Consider the following 6,283-nt stretch of genomic DNA (forward strand, 5'->3'; position numbering starts at 1 on the left):
TATGCCCTATTATTTCTGCTGTATCACTATGTACGGATCATACAACAATAAGCTCTCTTCCATTTTCACAGCACTGGGATATAGCCATGGAAGTAACTTTGTTTGTAGAAAAATGAGATTTAAATTTTAAATTTGAGGGACGCCTGGGTGGCTCAGTTTGTTAAGCAGCTGCCTTTGGCTCAGGTCATGATCCCAGCGTCCTGGGATCGAGTCCCACATCCGGCTCCTTGCTCAGCACAGAGCCTGCTTCTGCCTGCCATTCTGTCTGCCTGTGCTCGCTCTCTCCCCCTCTCTCTCTCTGCTAAATAAAAAAAATAAAAAAAATAAATCTTAAAAAAAAAGTTTTAAATTTGACACTTGTACGTAAGGAAATTATTGTCAACCTTGTTAAAGCTGAAACATGGACAGGTGAAGGTTATCAAACATCTGTTTTTTTTTAAATTTAGTTTATTTATTTGACGAGAGCGAAAGCAAGCACAAGCAAGAGGAGCAGCACAGGGAGAGGGAGAAGCAGACTCCCCACTGAGCAAGGAGCCCGATGCGGGACTCAATCCCAAGACACGACTGTGGCCCTAGGGAGCTGTGGGTTTTGTGTGCCAGGTCTCTGGGTAGAATCCCTGCGGAATTCTGGAGATGGATCTGTGCGTATCCTCCTATGCTTAAGAAACCTGACTAGTTGTTCAGTCAGTCTTTGTACAGAACTCTTCCCTTGCCTTTGAACTCTGACTTTGAAAGTCTGCGCCCTCTGTGCTATGCATACCTGATCTTCTCTAAAGCACCTTGTGGGGGACAAGTTGCCTTCTCCATTCTAGAACCTATGTAAGTTACAGCACCAAGGATTCAGCGCCCTGGACCTCAGGGAGGTTGTTAACTTCGTCCCCAGATTATTACTGGCATTGATCCTGGAGACATACTTGATATACCAAGGTGGAGGGCAGTGAGAATAAGGACACCGGGAAGTCCACGGTCAGTTACGCAGCCCGTGACTTGGTGGATACCCTCTAAATAACGGAGAGCAGATGGAACCAGACACGTCGGTTCCTGTCAGCTGTGTTACTGTCACATCCTCAACCTGTGTGTGGTGCCAAAGGGAGACTTTGAGATAAAGCTCATTCTACTTTCATAAGTAAAGGCAAGAACATTTATTTAAAAAGAGGACAGAATTAAGAGAGGAGTCTAGGAAAAGGATAAAAGAGCTTCCTGAATGAAGAGAATTCACTGACAAACAGGTCCGTTTTCCAAGGAAACCTGTATTGGTCGAGGCACATGATGCCTGGGTATGGCCAGCGGTGTTCTCGAACGAGCGGATGTCGAGGGACCGAACTGAGTTAGGTGTTAAGGCGGGAAGTAGTCTGTGCTATTGTCATGGCTTTTCCGGAGCTGATTTAACTTTTATTACAGAAAGTCTTAAAGGCTGAAATCAGAGAATTCTATATACTGTCCAGTTCAGGAGAGAACGACACTGGACCATGAGAAAGGGATCACATCAGGATCCAAACTGGTCCAGTATCCGATTAGATAATCTAATGGGACAATTTAAGTCCCACCTCTGGATTCATTGCTTTATTTAGGTACCTACAGAAACATCTCCATGACTCGGACCAACATCAACTAAGATAAAATATCCAAAATTCCCGTCTTACGAATTACTTTAAAAATAATCTATTTAACAGGGACACCTGGGTGGCTCAGTCGGTTTAAATCATACCCTGATTTCAGCTCAGGCCATGATCTCAGGGTGGTGATATTGGGGTGTGAACTCCAGACCCGCATTGGGCTCCACACTCAGTTCGGAGTCTGCTGGTCCCTCTCCCTCGGCTCCTCTCCCCTGCTCTAAAACAAACAAACAAACAAAATCTTTTAAAAAATCTATTTGACAGTCTAGAACTCTCATTAAATTGGTGAATAACCAACCCAATGTCTTTCACTCTTAGACTAAGGGAGAGAACTGTGTACGCTCACAGGTAGTTCTTTCCCAACCTACAGTAAGAAACCTAGTGACCTTTTTGAAAGTCTTGGTTTATTTGCGCCTGTGAAATAAAGCCAGAAATAAAACCAGTATAATGCCTTTCAGAGTCTTCTCTTAGGATGTGACATATATGACTTCAACACTTTACTGAACATCTTAACTTCTCAGAAATCAGTTGTAGCTACCCCAAACATTAAAAAACAAACACAAAGCAAACCAAAAAGTATGGTCCATGTTTCTAAATGGAAATAACAATTTTTTTATCAACTTTGAAGTTTTATATTTTAATATTCATTACCAACAACGCCAATAATGTGTAAATACCATTGGTTAAACAGAAGAGAAACAGAGTCTGAAGGCAGTTGTAAAATTAATAAAAATAAAATAATCAAATATAACATAACATAATTTTAACAGAAGTTTATAACTTAATAACTTAATTTCCATTCCTGGATTTTTATTGGTGGTTGAATGTATAAGAGGCTTGTCAATATCAAATAAGGAAAAAATGATGATAAGGAATAAATGATGACTCTAATATATCAATTTCAAAATACAAATGTTATATTTTCAAAGACTAAAAGACGATGCCTCTTAACCAGCCTTTGTTTTAGAATTATCTTGGGGGTTTTGAAAAATACAGAAGGCAAGCTGCACCTTAACCTAATAAATCAGGTTATCCAGGGTGGTAACTCCATTTTTTAAAAAATTTATTTTATTTTATTTTATTTTTTATAAACATATAATGTATTTTTATCCCCAGGGGTACAGGTCTGTGAATTGCCAGGTTTACACACTTCACAGCACTCACCGTAGCACATACCCTCCCCAATGTCCATAACCCCACCCCCATCTCCCAAACCCCCTCCCCCCAGCATCCCTCAGTTTGTTTTGTGAGATTAAGAGTCACTTATGGTTTGTCTCCCTCCCAATCCCATCTTGTTTCATTCATTCTTCTCCTACCCCCTTCACCCCCCATGTTGCTTCTCTACTTCCTCATATCAGGGAGATCATATGATAGTTGTCTTTCTCCGATTGACTTAGGAAATAACAATTTTGTCCATGGCTCTCATTATATATTGTATACATGAAAAAGCATCAATTCCCTTTGAAAGGGAACTCTACCTTTAGCTTATCTCTAGAGATGAAGTCTTGGTCACATCTTGAGGTTTTTGTCTTATTTTTGAGATCAGTTTGATAAATCGGTCAGTGAACAAACCAGCATCTCTTATTCCTTGTCTAGAAGAGCAATGTGCTCTCTCCTCTAGTTCACTCTCTTTCAAAACCCCAAAGCTGTCACCATGCCAAGGAGACAAAGAAAAGGGACTTGTATGCAGAGTCTCAGATGTCAGGGCCCTTATCCCCAAACCAGTCATGCTCTGACTCTCTCCCAACCCCCATGCTGAATAGCATGGAGGTTAACTGCCTCCTCTCTCTCCCTTCCCCTCCATTCCCAAAGAGCAACTGGCTCTCACCCCATTTCCGTCTGGGCTATCAAGTCTGGTTTGGGACTCTCAGGGTCTGCACAGAGATGCCACGGTGAGGTGGACTGGTTTCCTCCAACTTGTAGTTTAGGAAGCAGGTGCCAGGAGATAGTGAGGAACCTGGCATGTGCTCCGGGAAGGGCCAAGGGAGCAGCACAGCCGTCTCATGTGTGAATCTTTTTTTTAAAGGTTTTTATTTAAGTGATCTCCACATCCCCACGTGGGGCTCGAACTCAGGACCCCAAGATCGAGTCACATGCTCTACTGACTGAGCCAGGCAGCCAGGGGCCCCTCCTATGAGGGTCTTAACTTCCTCCTTCTGAAACTGCCTTCTTTCATAGACCACACATGGACCTCTTTGTGGAAAGATACATTCCTTTCCTCCTTGGCTCTGTGAGCCCAGCTGGCCTGCATTTTTATTAGCTTCTAGTCTACTTGGGCAGCAGCCACCCCTTGTCATGGGGTTGAGACTCAGCTGAGGTGCCAGTTTCTCTGCGGCAGTCTCCCTGGCCCCTCCAGTTCTGGTCCAGTGTCCTTCCAGTGCACTGTCCTCCCCCTGGTGCTCTCCCCCTGGCCTGGCACTCATTCCACTGGACTGTATCTGTCCCTGTATTCCTCTTTCTGCCCACGAGACTGTGAGTTCTTGAGGACAGAGATGGTGCCTGGCCATATCAGTGGCCTGTCGGATGCACAGGGCTGCTTTCCTTCCTGCTGATGTCCTTTGACCTGGTACTTTGCAAACATCCACTTGTGGTTGTCACACTTTGCTGTGATTGTTTATGATCCCAGTGAAATATTCTGAATTTTTTTAAAAAGATCTATTTATTTATTTGAGACAGAGAGGGCACAAGTGTGAGCAGGGGGAGGGGCAGAGGGAAAGAGAGAGAGAGAGAGAGAGAATCTCAAGCAGACTCCCTGCTGAGAACAGAGCCCAATGAGGTTGGGCCTGATCTCACGATCCTGAGATCATGACCTGAGCTCAGATCAAGAGTCAGATGCTCAACTGACTGAGCCACCCAGATGCCCCTACCTACTCCTCATTTTATAGCAATAGAATCACCCTTATTGAAATGATTACCAAATCTATAACTCTAGATTCACTGTCGGGGTTAATTTCAGTCATGTTACATTATCTCTTATGTTTTTTTCCACTTCCACATTGATTCGTCTTGTCAACTAACCCATTTCCATGAACGGTGTCTCTGCCTTTTCCTTGCCCTTGTCTTTCTCTTCCCTTCCTTTCTTGAACCACTCCTTTCCAAAATCACTACATGGAGCCCAGTGAGGTAAGCATCCCCACCAGTGGGAGGATTGGGGGGATTGGGGCAGCCCAGAGCAGAGCGTCAGAGCAGCAGGGGTGATCAGGGCAGGGAGCAGTGGCCATGTGGGATGGCTTACATACAGGGGGGCTGGCCAGATAAGTAAATATATTAAGGATAATGAGCGCAAAGCTTCTTCTTCTTCTTCTTCTTTTTTTTTTTTAAGATTTTATTTATTTATTTGACAGACAGAGGTCTCATGTAGGCAGAGAGGCAGGCAGAGGGGCAGGGGAAAGCAGGCCCCCGCTGAGCAGAGAGCCCGATGTGGGGCTCGATCCCAGGAACCTGGGATCATGAGATCATGAGATCATGACCTGAGCCGAAGGCAGAGGCTTAACCCACTGAGCCACCCAGGTGCCTCAGCACAAAGCTTTATACTGTCTAAGACAGAGTTACAAATATGAGAAGGGAAAAAACTGGAAAGGACACTGCGGTGTCAGACTGAAATTGACAGTATTGCTGGGCAATCATTTTTTACTTTTTTTTTTTTTTGAAGATTTTATTTATTTGAGAGAGAGAGAGTGAGACAGAGCATGAGAGGGAAGAAGGTCAGAGGGAGAAGCAGACTCGCCGTGGAGCTGCGGGACTCAATCCTGGGACTCCAGTGTCATGACCCGGGCCATCATTTTTAAAAAAGAGAAAGGGAAAGGAGTGTACATGTAAACATGTGTCTGCTATACGTATGCATGTCCTTGCTCAAGCCACTGAGACAGCCTGGGAGTAGCAACCCTCGAGGGGCAATGAGCACACCTAACACCAGACCTTGGCTTCTAATCCACTGCCCGCCGCAAGGAACCAGGGCTCCTCGTGGAAATGTTGGGCTCCAATGCTCAGTCAGGGAATCTAGGAGATGTGCCTGGAACGGCTTGTGCCAGAGAACAAAGGAAGTTGCTCAAGAATGATGGGAAGGGGTCAAAAGGACACAGAAACCCTGTGTAAGGGGAGCCCCCACAGGCCAAACTTGGGATAATTAGAGCATCGCAATAAATACAGATAGGAAAGGATTGTAAACCATTGGATAAAATAAGAATAAAATAGGAAACTGTGAGTCCATACAGATAAAAAATACATAGCTAAATTGGGGCGCCTGGGGAGCTCAGTTGGTTAACCCTCTGCCTTCAGCTCCTTGTGATCTCAGGGTCCTGGGATTGAGCCCTGCATTGGGCTCTCCACTCAACAGGGAGTCAGCTTCTCCCTCTCCTTCTCCCTCTGTGCTCTCTCTTCCAATAACTAAAATCTTTTAATATATATATATATACAGCTAAATAAATGAAAAATTTGATGAGGAATGGGATATTTGCATGGTTTCAAAGTACAGTCCCACAAAAGCACCGCATGTTTAATAATAACAAAGAAGAAAAAAAGTAACTTCACAGAGGAGAAATCTGGCAGATACTACCTTAACTAAGTGATCAAGGTGAACATCATCAGTAACGGAATGAATCAAAATCACGTGCATTGAGGTGGCGGTGCGAGGGCTGCTGCACAGCCGAGCGGAGCCGCGGTCCGGA

Source organism: Neovison vison, chromosome 4 (assembly GCF_020171115.1).
Source record: "Neovison vison isolate M4711 chromosome 4, ASM_NN_V1, whole genome shotgun sequence".
Classification (NCBI taxonomy): domain Eukaryota; kingdom Metazoa; phylum Chordata; class Mammalia; order Carnivora; family Mustelidae; genus Neogale; species Neogale vison.